The following is a 14,587-nucleotide window of genomic DNA, read 5'->3' as shown; positions in this document are numbered from 1 at the left end:
GACATCGCAAGCATCACTGTTCATTCAATAATCCTAATATTTTCCCCAGACTCAAAAACTGTCGAGCGCTAAACACAAAGCCTTCATATACACTGACATCAAATCTAGCATCGCTATTTTCAACGATACTAAATATTGTTAATATCTACACCATCGTACCGACATCCTGTCTCTGTCTCTGTCTGTCTGTCTGTCTGTCTGTCTGTCTCTCTCTCTCTCTCTCATGCTGAATATTTTACCTTTCCATCCACACATGCTGCTCGTGCATAAAACAGCGGATTAATCTTTCACTCCGCCATCTGTCCCGAAAAGTTCCAGAGACTCTTACTTACGGAATTTTTGTGTTTGGTGTAAAGTTCAAGGGCTAGTCTATGCGCAGGAGATGTGTTAGTGTACCGTCCTAGTAAAAAAAAAAAAAAAAAGAAAAAAAAAAAGCAAAAAGAAAGCAAGAGAGAAAGGTAGGAAGGAAGAAAAGGAACACCGAAAATTGATACAACGATTATGATGATGATGATGATGATGATGATGATAATAATAATAATAATTAGAAGAAGAAATAAATAACTAGATAAATATACACTACTCTAACTAATATATATATATATATATATATATATATATATATATATATATATATATATATATATATATATGAATGTACAATCGCCACCAAAAATCTATTACCCTCTCCTGCGTCTCACATCACTGCGGTCACAGGTCCTTGAATGAGATGCAGTGGGCAAAGACACTATTATTATTATCATTATTAATATTATTATTGTTATTATTATTATTATTATTGTTATTATTATTATTATTGCAAGGAAGATGAAACAAAAGCCCAGATGCCTACAAGACTGTTCCCTCCAAGAAAAAAGAAAAACAAGATAACAGAAACAAATGATAATAAGCATCCTAATCCAGTATTTCACAGTAAATCAATAAATCCAGCGGTGACAGAGAGAGAGAGAGAGAGAGAGAGAGAGAGAGAGAGAGAGAGAGAGAGAGAGAGAGAGAGAGAGAGAGGAACGGAGTACAGAATTCCGCAGTCGAGTGTACGCTTTCCAAAACCTCGAAGCGCCTGGAAGGAAAGGGACCATCTCAAATCTCGGTCTTTAAGCTCCAAACTTGGACCTCGGGGGTGGGACACAGAGGGAAAAAAAAGAACTAGGACATCGACACCCGGACACGTGAAGGCGTCATGGGCTACAACTACTGGAAAGAAAAAAAAAAAGGGGGGGCGGGGGAAGGAAAGAAAAGAAAGCAGGGCTAATCTGAGGGAGAGAATAAAAGGGAAAAAGAAAGAAAATGAAAGAAGTGCAAACTCGAAAGAAAGAAAAAAAGAAAAGGGAAAGAAAAAGAGAGGAGGACACATTCCAAGGAGAGAAAAAGAGGAAAAAACAATAACGAAGGACAATTTCGAGTGAAAAAAAAAAAAAAGTGAGCAAATAATTTACACCTGATATTTCAAACTCTTACTCACTTTTCCTCAAATACCTGCGTTGCAACCACTGCCATTTAGTCAAGAGTAAGTCATAGGAGCCTGAGCGTGCTAATATCTGCTGGTTCTATTAATCTCTAATTAGTCAAGAGTGAGTCATTGGAGCTAGTGTGCTAATACTTCCTATACCTTGTTTACTCTAACTTGGTCTAAATTTTAGTCATTTTGCAACACGTACGTCAGTGGCGGAAAAAGACATTGCTACGGCGTTACATCCTGTCCCTAGCACTTTTTCGTGACTATCACCAAATTCTAGTGTTTAATATATTGTTACAGTGCAGATTTTAAGATGGAGACATGACATTTTTAGGCCAAGTTAGCGTAGAAAAGGCATAGTTCTGACCACCGCCCATCACACCTCCTTCCTCAGGTGTTCGTCTCCGCCCATGTGTAATTAGCACAGGAACACAGACTCGTATGCAAATTAAATAGCATAATAAAAGTCTAGTGCATCCTGGCGCTCATGTCCCGCCCTCAGAAATTGGATCATTTAAATTTTGGTATATGCTAAAACCCAACCAGTGCATCTCTTCGATAATCTGGACGATAGTAAGGGAAGTGCTATGTTGGAAAGTACTATGTTCGAAGTGCTATGTTGGAAAGTACTAGGTGGGAAGTGCAATGTTGGAAAGTACTATTTCGGAAGTGCTATGTTGCAAAGTACAATGTTGGAAAGTCCTATGTTGGAAGTGCCATGGTTGAAAGTACTATGTTGGAAATGGATGCAGTATGTTACAAGTTTTGAGAGGTTGTGTTAAAAAAAAAAAATGAAACGTCCCTCTCAAGCCGATTATAACTACGTAGAAAGAATAAAATATAAATAATCGTAATTACGGGGCCACACTAAAATGCTAATATCCGGATGTTGCAACTACTCCCCCACCTTTCGCAACACATGCAACGCTGGAGAAGGTCTGCAAACATCAACACTGTGCTTAATATGTGAGGTGTGAGTCCAGCCTAACCTTTTTTGCGCAATGCCTGCTATTGGTACTGTGTGTGTGTGTGTGTGTGTGTGTGTGTGTGTGTGTGTGTGTGTGTGTGTGTGTGTGTGTGTGTGTGTGTGTGTGTGAGTTTTACGCCAGGTACCCCTTTTTTGGATAAGGGCTAAGGGGTTGCCCCTGGGTAGAGGACTTTGGTTTGGAGCGTGTAGCATTTTATGACCGGATGCCCTTCCTGATGTCTACCAATGACCCTTGGGTGGATTCGATCCTCCGACCCTTCGGTCAGAGCGGAGCGCTCTAACCCATTGAGCCACGGCTGTGTGTGTGTTTGAGAGACAGACACAATGGAAGAACTGCCATTTCTTGAAGTAAGGCTTAGTTTAGTTATGTTTAGGTTTTACATACAGTATATAGCCAAAAAAAAAAAAAAATGTATATAATTTCTCCGTGAATGACAAACGAGCTAAATATGAAAAAAAAAAAAAAAAAAAAGCATAATAGAGTTCATGGTATTTTTGTCATGTTACTCTGCCTCTTGTTATTTCCAGGTTGTATCATCGTTTGGTATTATTTTACTTTTTATGCAACTTCTCCGATCTTGTTTGATTTGACTTCCCAATATAATCATTCACTTTTTTTTAACATCTTCGTTAACATATATACAAGCTCGTACATTTGGAATTCTCTCTCGTACCTGCAATCTGAACTCAATGCCACGCTGTATATTAACTCATAAATAATAATGGTCTGTGTATATGATTCTAGCGCTCATATTTTTTTCAGTTCCAATACGATCACTATTTTCTCATACTAAGAGAGAGAGAGAGAGAGAGAGAGAGAGAGAGAGAGAATCAATAAGGTAAGTAAATGGCAAGTGATACATATAATTCATAATGAACCGTTCAGTAATTCCGTATCTTAGTTTATTCAGGTTTCTGCCCCAATTAATTAACACCTCTTTCTCGTCCCATCTCCTTTAACACACACTAATAATTCACCTCCTCCCCGCCCTCATTCTTTATGCAGCACAAAATCATAATATCACATCTCATAATCAACAGCGTCCTACAATTACCCTCACCCTGACCTTTACAACTCAACCACACACACACACACACACACACACACACACACACACACACACACACACACACACGGCCAGATATAGCTTTTCGGAATGAGACACGTCGCCCAAACTACTATTTTGTGTCATTTACTCCCCTGCCAGTCTAGCATTACTGAGTCGCAGAATTGGCAGACTTAACTTTTTGTGGGATACTGGTTGTGTATACTAACTTTCGCGGTAGGGATAACTCTTGTATTCTATTCCAAGTAACAAGAGCCGATTTTAATTCAGCTGAGTGAGTCATAGGAGCCTGAGTGTTGAAATAAGTAAATGCATAGAAGGATATGGGGTATGCAAAAGGAGTTATTATCAATGTCTCTTATGCTTTACTCGTCCTGCTTAAGTCTTTTAATCCAGTGACATATTTCTCTGTTTTAATTCTTGTTGTTGTGACCCCAGGCTCATCTAAACGCGAACCCCGGGTGAAATGGCCCTTCTGCAGCCCACCATCCTCCTTTCGGGGGATGGGGAGAGGGCAGAGGGACGTTCGTATAACTGAGACATTTATTTCGATGTCTGTCCCTTTTCACCACCTCTTTTCTCCTCACTATTCTAAACGATTTTATTTTATTTTGGGAGAGGGTTAAGCATCTCGGTTTACTCCTTGACTGGTAATCTCGTCGGTTGAGGAGGCTCCCTAATACCTTTGCCTAAGCGATTTATTTTGCTTATTACATCTTACCTCTGTCCTCTTGTGGGTTACATAAATCCTTCTAATATCGCCCTACCCTGAATATATAACGTGCAAAAGGATATTAACCAGCCATATCCAAAAAATAAATCGCTAAGGAAGAGGTGATAGGAAGCTTCCTTCACCAACGAGAATACGAGCCCTTGGATACAATATTTTTCTTTAACATTAAATTTTCTTACATATAATTTTAGCTATGGTCAGTCGATAGAGATGAGCTGAAGGGAGATCTCGTCGTGAATAAATTAAAAAGGATATGAATGATTTACACACAGAATCTATTTATTTCTCGACCTGGTTAATAATGAGAGAGTAATTAACCCTGATTGCTGTGCTGGTCGTTACGAAATACTGTAATGCTTTGATCAACCCTCATTACGCTGTGTTGTTTTGATTTCTTGTTATGTTTTTAGTTTTCTGTTTTATTTTACCATTGATACTTGTAAATATTTTCAATCTTCTCAGGGGCGTTGTTTACGAGCATAAAGGCTGTATATGACCTCTCACATTCTATAACTTTTAAGCTTAGTAGTGACTTCAGGAGGTGGTGAAATGAAACAGAGAGACGTCAGGCACTGCAGAGGTTAATATATGACTACCAGGTAAATAATAAGTGACTAATTAACCCTGATTATGGTGATTATCGCCTCAAATATCAGTCAATCTTTTAATCACCCCATGAACCAATCAATCCCACAGACACCAAATCAAACACACTCTTATTTACCCCGCATCATTATAGATATTACCTGGCAAAGAGGACTCGTCATTAATCAGTATACCTTGACTGAACCCTCTGATATGTTTTTATGTATTTATTTATTTATTTATTGTGCTTATCGTAATCGTGTGGAGAGACTAGGAATAAATTAAAACAGGGAACATCGCACCAGGTGTTAATATAAACTAATTCGTCTCTAAATCATCTCTAACCCGCTAAATAAGAGAGATGATTCCCACAATGAACACAGTCTCCGTAAACTGCGAATCAGTTATTAAAAGCATCATCGTCGTGAATGGATGAGTAAGACACTGATAAAAAAAGAAAATCCTTATCATATATCATTCCAGTGTTAAAAATAATAATCTAGAGTTTGGACTAGAACACACACAACCACAAACACACACACACACACACACACACACACACACACACACACATACACACACACACACACACACACACACATATTTAGTACTGAAAAGGGAGTAAATTTTCGATAATGAAGGAAATAATACCGGGAAGGACTGTACCCAAGGCGGTGATATTAATTTCATTGTAACTGTTATATTAGTGTTGGAGAGGAGAAAGTGGCTTGTGGTATTTCTCATACAAGAATTTCTCTCTCTCTCTCTCTCCATATTCCTATTTCACTCTCTTCATATAACTATCTCTTGAACATTACTGATTCTCTCTCTGTCTCTCTCTCTTTCTGTCTCTGTCTCTGTCTGTCTGTCTGTATGTCTCTCTCTCTCTCTCTCACTCTCTCTCTCTCTCTCTCTCATTTTTACCCTCTACTTAAGCCTCTTCATCGTGTCCCTTGCGATCTCCTCTTTTCTCTTTTCATCCCTTCCCTACCTCCATACTCAAAGGGAGAGAGAGAGAGAGAGAGAGAGAGAGAGAGAGAGAGACCCTATACTGCAGACACTACTTCCAAGGGTTCTCACTCACCTGTTGACGAGTTCACCTTTACCACAGAGGAGGAGGAGGAGGAGGAGGAGGACGAGGAGGACGAGAAGGAGGAGGAGGAGACGAAAGATGAAGAAGGAAAAATTATAGACAATTTATTATTTTTCTATGATAGTCTCTAGTGTTTTCATTTTTATAACAACTTTTTTATGTTAAACGTCGAAAAAAAAAAAACATTCTGGGTTAAATTTATTCGATCTGACAATAATTTGCTCCTCATGAAACTTTAGGTGCTCTCTCTCTCTCTCTCTCTCAAGCAAATGCAGCCTCTCACACTACACTACACCTCTCCAAGATGTTTTTCACTGTCAAAAAGTGCTTTCACTATTTTGGATAACAACTCATTATACATTTTACATACACAGATTTAGCCCATTCACTACGAGATGTCTTATTTAAAATGAATAACATCGGTCAGTAGCCACAAGAACAATGAAAAGCAATGAGCAAAATTTCGTTCTCTCTCTCTCTCTCTCTCTCTCTCCATTGAACTGCTTGTTTGTGACAGCCAATATGAAGCACACTAACAGCATAAGGAAGAAGGACACAGGGCATAATGCAGGCAGAGAGAGAGAGAGAGAGAGAGAGAGAGAGAATCATGAAGCTATGCATGTATAGCTTAGCCTGTGGGCCGGAGCTGAGAATTATGAAAGGATGAATGATGAGTGAATGAATGTATGACTAAATTTCACTCGGCTCATTGGTTTCTCTAATTTTATTTTTTTATTTTTATTTTTATCTGGGTCGTTGTCACCCCACTTACCGTACAACTGTGGGGATGATGATGATGATGATGATGATGTAAAGGCTCCCGCGGGATTAAAATACTGATGATGATGATGACGATACAGTGGCTTTCGCTGGATGGTGATGATGATGATGATAATGATTACACCCAGGCTAATGTTAACGCTAATTCTCGGGTACTCACGCCGCTTACACCGTCAACCCAACCCGGATATACCAAGTAGGGCTTCAACACGCGACGATATCCGGCTCATATAACAATTCATCCCTACAGGCGGAGCATGTGTGTTTTTTTTTCTTTTCTTTTTTCTAGATTAAGTTGGATAATTTTAATAAGGTTGATGGTATCTACACTGTAACTCAGGGTAGAACAAACTATCCTCTCTTTACTATAATGAAGAGAGAACCTGTATTTTTACACATTTCTCTGATGATCTTTACTATAACTTGGCCTGAAATTGCCATCCCTCCATCTTGAATGCTGAGTTGTAGCTATAGATTAATACTAGAATATGATGTTTGTCACGAAGAAGTGCTAGGGGAAGGGTTTGGAGCCACAGTATTGTCTATGTTCTCTTTACTCCAACTTACCCTAAAACTACTATCTGTCCACCTTGCATGCTGAGTTGTTTCAAAAGATTAACCCTAGAATATGATGCTTGTCACGAAGAAGTGCTATGGAAAGGACGTGGAGCCACAGTATTGTCTATGCTTTCAATATTCAATCTTGTTCTAAAACTGCCACCTGTCCATCCTGAATGCTAAGTTGCTGCAACAGATTAATACTAGAATATGGGGCCTGTCACGAAGAAGTGCTATTGGAAAGATGTAGACTAGAGCCACTTACTGACTATCCTCTCCTTACTCCAGTTTGACCTAAAATTGCCATCTCTCCATCTTGAATGCTGGCTTGTAACAATACTAGAATATGATGCTAGTCACGAAGAAGTGCTATGGGAAGGGTGTAGAGTCACTTACTGTCTATCCTCTCTCTACTCTAACTTGACCTAAAATTGCCATCTCTCCCATCTTGAATGCTGACTTTTAACAATACATTCCTCTTCCGGCCTCCACCATATACAGGTCGAAGGAGTGACAGGTGCACGTAAAGCGAAATTAGAATATCGTTGTATGAAACTATATACATTAATTTATCGGCAGACTTATCAATAGAATCAATATACTCTAAGATCCCAGGCCTCCATCTCAGACGCTCCAAGGAAACTCAGCTGGACCGAAGAGTGCACAGAGGAAAGTGTATTACAGCAATATTTTGTGAAAGTGTAAACGTGCATAATTCTCGACAATATTTTATGCTAAGATGTATTTCTAAGATGCTGGTCTCTCTCTCTCTCTCTCTCTCACACACACACACACACACACACACACACGCCAAAATTCTAGCAGGAGCAAGAAAAAAAAAAAAAATGATCGAAATACACAAAACAAAAATTAAAATAACGCTGTATAAAAATCTGAATAAAACCTTAATTTATCGATTTAAAGCGACAATGATTTTTCTTTTTTAAATTCGAGAGACAGCGAGGACAACTTACTTCATCCGAATTTGACTTGAGAGTGTTAGGAAATGTTCAGCTTGGGGTGTAAAAAAGTACCCCTCACCATTTGGGGAGATCTCTGTACGCTACAATCGTACAGGTTGGGGTGTAAAAAAGTACCGTACCCCTCGCAGTTTGGGGAGATCTCTGTGGGCGGCTCTAGTACAGGTTGGGGTGTAAAAAGGTATCCCTTACCATTTGGGGAGATCTCTGTGGGCTGCTATCGCCATTTCGGGAGACCTCTAACAGCATTAAGGTGTGAAACATTACTAGTAACCGTAAAAATTCGCACCAGGCCAGCTCGGACACGTTCCACATCCTCATTGTGAACGTCTATTTCCTTTTTTTTTTCTTTTTTTTTCTGAAACCGCCTTCCCATTCTCAAAAACCAAGAATTTACCAGCCGGAAAATTATGGAAATGACACCTCTAAATGAAATCAGGATAATTTATGACATTATTAAACATTCCCAACACCTTCCGTCCTATCGATATATTCTGAGATGCCAAGTTTGCTCACTGATGCTTTTAAGAAACTTGCCTATACAGAAAATATAAAGAAATCAAAATAATATTGGCCTATATAAACATTAGTATGAATATCTTTAAATTCAATGCCTGGAATACAAAGCTGATCTGATATATATTTTGAGGTTAAACTCCCTCTCCAAGACACATAGAGAGAGAGAGAGAGAGAGAGAGAGAGAGAATATTAAATCAGAGTAGCACAATTTAACACCACAAACTTACGTCAATTTCTAAGATGAATTCTAAGCAACACCAAGGCAGCTCTGAGGTCACACACTTCCGGGTCAAGTCGTTTATCGGCAGTCGATCGGAAATAAAGATAAATGGAAAATACGGAGCAATATCAGTGTAAACAATAAGTATAAATCATTTAATAATTTAGTGCCTGAATTATTGGCAGTCCTGACACATTTATTTATTTTTTTATCCCTGTTTGGCTTCGAGATATTTACTGGAACTGCAGCGGGAATGAACAGAATAATACGTAAATAAGTAATACGTAGCGACAGATAATTACAAAATACGTAGCGATAATGATCAATACAAAATACGAAGCGATAAAGATATACAAAATACGTAGCGATAGATAAATTTAAAATACGTAGCTATAAAGATAAATACAAAATATGTAGCGATAAAGATAAATACAAAATACGTAGAGATAACGATAAATACAAAATATATAGCGATAACGTATAATGCAAAATACGTAGCGATAAACACAAAACGCGTAGCGATAACGATAAATACAAAATACGTAGCGATAACGATAAATACAAAATACGGAGCGATAACGATAAATACAAAATACGGAGCGATAAAGATAACTACAAAATACGTAGCGATAAGGACAAACACAAAATACGGAGCGATAACGATAAATGCAAAATACGTAGCGATAAAGATAAATACAAAATACGAAGCGAAAAAGACAAATAAAAAAAATACGTTAGCGATATCAGAGAAATATTGTGAACAATTAAGAGCACGGTATCAATTTAATGACAGTTTCTAGATAGCCTACACAGACACATTTTATCATTCCTGTTATTATTATTATTATTATTATTATTATTACTACTACTACTACTTTTTATTATTACTGTTACTATTTTTGTTATTATTATTATTATTATTATCATCATCATCATCGTCATCATCATTATCACCATTCTTGAGGCCCTAGTTCAACAATAGCTCGCAGGTCGGCACTCCGATGAGGCTAAAGATAAACAGAAAAAATGTAGGAATATCAGAGCAAGATTAATTGAAAATAAAAGCAAACATTAATTTCCTGGTGCAATCTTAAGCTTCCTTGACATATATCTGTAATACCAATTTTAATCCAAGTTATTTATATTCATTTCAGCGGAAGTGAATATAAAGGTAGAATATATGAAGTGAATCACAGCAACATTTCAAAAGCAATGAGTAAATGTTGACTAATGTTTTTATGAAGAGCACCTGTAGTCTGCTGTACGGATTTGTTATTATTATTATTATTATTATTATTATTACTATTACCATCATTATTATTGCATCTGCATCTCCCTCCTTTGTTCATCATCCGAAAAAGTTCATAAATAAAATAAAACACATCATATCGCCCGTATTACTATCCAAATAGTTATAGAGCCTATCTAAAATACAAAATTCTCTCTGACTCATTTATCGGCACTGAGGCGGGACGAACGATAAGCAGAGAATACAATGAAGACCTAAAGTAACATCATACAATACAGTGAGATTTCTTTGATACCATCGCCTTACTGTCAAGCTCTATCAGTATACATTTTTCTAGATCCTTCACTTCCAAAACGCTTACAGAAAATTACAGGTCGAAAAGTTACGAAATCGGAGTACAGTGAAGGAGGATAATTTCAAAGGTGAGCTATATTTTCACCACATACTCTATATTCTTTAAAGTATACATATAACTTCTGCTTTAATACCCAGGCAAAGTGGAATCGATGTGTTTTAGGATACTGCTCCCACTCTAAGACCCCACATTCTCGTCGGCTGTGGAAGCTCCGTAACACCTTTTCCTTATGACACCTCACTGTCCTTTTCTCCGTGTTACATCAGTCCTTCCAGTATCGCCATTGTCTGCATAAATATCGTGCAAAAGGATATTAACCAACTATATCCAGAAATAAATTGCTAAGGAGGAGGTGTTAGGGAGCTTCCGTAACCGACGAGAATAAACGCCTAAGACGCTTGCAACATCTACTGTACTGTATAGTGGACTGAAGGAGTGATTATATATTTTTTTCACTTTAACTTGGCCCAGATTTTCGTCCTTTTTCAGTTTACTTCACGTAGCTCAGTGGCAGAATAAGAGAGTAACGCAGCCCAACGTCCTTCCCGCACCACTTCTTCGTGACACGCATCATATAATAATCTCCTGTTACAACCCAGCAGACAAGATGGAGGGAGGGTGATTTTGGGCCAGGTTAGAGTGAAAAGGGTACAGCTTACTGTACTGCACACTGAAATGAGAGTAACACTGAACGAAGCTATGCACATATTAGTATACATATTTATAGACAAATATTTATTTATAGACTAATACTGAAGAAGGACTGGTATATTTTTCGAAGTTACAGAGGGTCGGAAAATTGTCTAAAGTTTATACAGCGATATCAGAGCAATACTGCCTGAAACTATAAATATTTTAATAAATATAAATTCATTGACTGATATTTAAGGTACATCAATATACAGTATTAATGAACCCAGAAGACCGAAAAAAGCAACCAGACCAGAATGTATATTGCTAAATCAATGTAATATTGCCTGACATTGCTCGCCGCGCCCAGCGAACCCTCTATAGTGGGCAGCCGGGCTGCACTGACGGACAGCTGGGCTGCCCACTAGGAAACCCTGGTGGGGACAGAGTTGCCCACCAGGGGACAACCCTGGCAGCCATCCCAACTCACCGGACTAATATATGGCCCGGTCCCCTCTACAGGAGGGGAGACTCTTTAAACAACAACATATTGCCTGAAACTATAAACCTTTTGAAATATAAAAATTCATAGACTGAGCATTTCCGTTACATCAATATACATTATTTTGAGATCGGACATTCACTGAGGTTATGGCGGATCGAGAAAGCAACCAGACCAGAATATATATGGCGAAATCAAAGTAACAGCGTGAAACATATATGGCGAAATCAAAGTAACACAGCGTGAAACTATGAACATTTTGTGATATATAAATTCTCAGACTGATATTTAAGCTACATGTATACATTTTTGATACCATATATTTGTCAAAACTACAGCATTTCAAAAGATTAACCAAAAAGTATATTGCAAAATCAAAGTAGTACTGTACTGCCTAAAACCATGAACATTTTAATATATAAATTTCTAGACTAATACCTAAGCAACATCCATACATTTCTGAGACCAAACGTTTTTTTTCGAAACTACAGAGGGTCAAAAACGTACCCACATAACAGCCTCATAAAATTAAATAAATAACATTAAACCTTTAAACATATGGCTACTCAGATTTCCTGACTACTATTTAAGCTACATCAATATAGGCTATATATATTTGAGATCCCCTGTGGGCACTTCTTCCTGACTTGCGGGAAGGCCGCGGTGTGGCTTCCGTCAAGGTGTACATTACATTACGCTTAGGATTACCTTACCTATCTATCTATCTATCTATCTATGTGACGAAGGAATAACCAGACTGGAATACTGATAGCTGGTTTTAAGTCTTGTTTATATCGATTTACCGATTCTCTGTGTCTGTCTGTCTATCAGTATTACCTATTATATCTGTATCAGTGTGTGTGTGTGTGTGTATATATATATATATATATATATATAAATATATATATATATATATATATGTATATATATATGTATATATATATATATATATATATATATATATATATATATATATATATGTATATATATATGTATATATATATATATATATATATATATATATATATATATAAATATATATATATATATATATATCTTATGTATCTATCACTGCATTAGCCTATCTATCCACAAGTTACAAACATTTTAAAGACAATATATTTTTAAAAATCTGAGAATCATCCTGAAAGATCTGTAACACACTTCGGAAATTAGCAAAATCGTCAAGGGATAACTTAGAATACAAACTCTCTCTCTCTCTCTCTCTCTCTCTCTCTCTCTCTCTCTCTCTCCGTCTTGAATGGCTCAAACACAAGATACAGCAAAAAATCTCGTCATTTCCTGTGCTAATTTTAATCTCACTTTGTCCAGGCATCTTAAAATGAACGATTCTTTTTTCCTCCTCTTTCTATTCAACTTTATTCCGTTCTAACAAAAAAAAAAAAAAAAATACGTAGCACTTGTATACACGGGAGTACATGTAAATTATTGTTTTTGTTACACTGTACCTGTTTGTAATACGTGGAAGCTTTTTACACTACAAAAAAATACTGTTTTATGCTACGTCAAAGTCACATGCTCGTTCTAAATATTACTTAATAGATATATTTCCTTTGCTCCTCAGGCTACGCAGTATTTGTCTATGTTAAATGCTGGTAACTGTTTCCATACAATAAATAAAACACACACACACACACCAAAGTCACTTGCTCAGAGGTGTGTGTGTGTATGTGTGGGGGGGTGTTTCCGGTAATGTGCTGAAGATAATCAATTCATCACAGTGACAAGAGACGCCAGGAATTCTCTCTCTCTCTCTCTCTCTCTCTCTCTCTCACACACACACACACACACACACACACACACACACACACACAGTCAGCTTGCAGGTATGGCATGTAGTCAACGCTGATGGCAGAGGTGAAAGAACTGTAATGTTATTCAAACATCTATGATGAAAATTAGCAAAGGTCGATTTAAACTAGAGCCCATATCTAATGTGTGTGTGTGTGTGTGTGTGTGTGTGTGTGTGTGTGTGTGTGTGTGTGTGTGTGTGTGAGAGAGAGAGAGAGAGAGAGAGAGAGAGAGAGAGAGAGAGAGGATGATTTCTGAGCTAACCTATTGCGTATATGATGGATTTTCAGTACAAGTCAGCCCCTAAGTAAGATGACGTGTTTTAGTTTTCCTTCTTATAATTACCAAACAATTTTATTTTGTTTACTGCAGATTTTTCGACATGAGGAGGGGATTTAGATCAGACTTCAGTACCCCCACCACCACCACCACAACCATCCCCTCGCCACAAGAGTTCTTCCCTTACCCTTCATTAATCCCCGCCCTTCTTTTTACGGCAAGAGGTCTCCCCTGTGATGAATGGAATCGTCCTGTAGTGGCTGAAGAGTAAACAAACGATACAAACAGCTACTACAATAATTACAAACAGATGCACGTAAATGTAACTAAACAATACAGACAGCGAGAGCACTTACAACAGCCCTGAGGAGAAGCATTAAGGCTAGAGAGCACAAGGGAATGCTGGAATTACTTTATTTTTGTCACTCCTAATACCACAAGCGATTAACTCACAAATAACGTAATATAATTTTGCACACTATTCATTATTTACCACTCGTGATGCTCTTAAATAATGCTAGCGAACATTTTTACGCCCATATTTACTAAACACATTTATTTATGTATTTATTTATTTATTTATATTTTTACTTTCTCGTAACTCTTAATAAGGCGAATAATTTCCCCAATGGTCACAAGGTACGAACAAGTTCTCTAGTGATTCTGTTAATGATATCTTCTAATTAATCCTAATTTAATTTTATCTTGCTCATGTTTATGTTTCCTAATCTATATCACCTACTTATCCTCTTCTAAAAAT

This window comes from Coenobita brevimanus, chromosome 92 (genome assembly GCF_032717465.1).
Source record: "Coenobita brevimanus isolate Jiangsu-jjx chromosome 92, ASM3271746v2, whole genome shotgun sequence".
In the NCBI taxonomy this organism is placed as follows: Eukaryota; Metazoa; Arthropoda; class Malacostraca; order Decapoda; family Coenobitidae; genus Coenobita; species Coenobita brevimanus.
Note: the sequence above shows the minus strand (reverse complement) of the source record.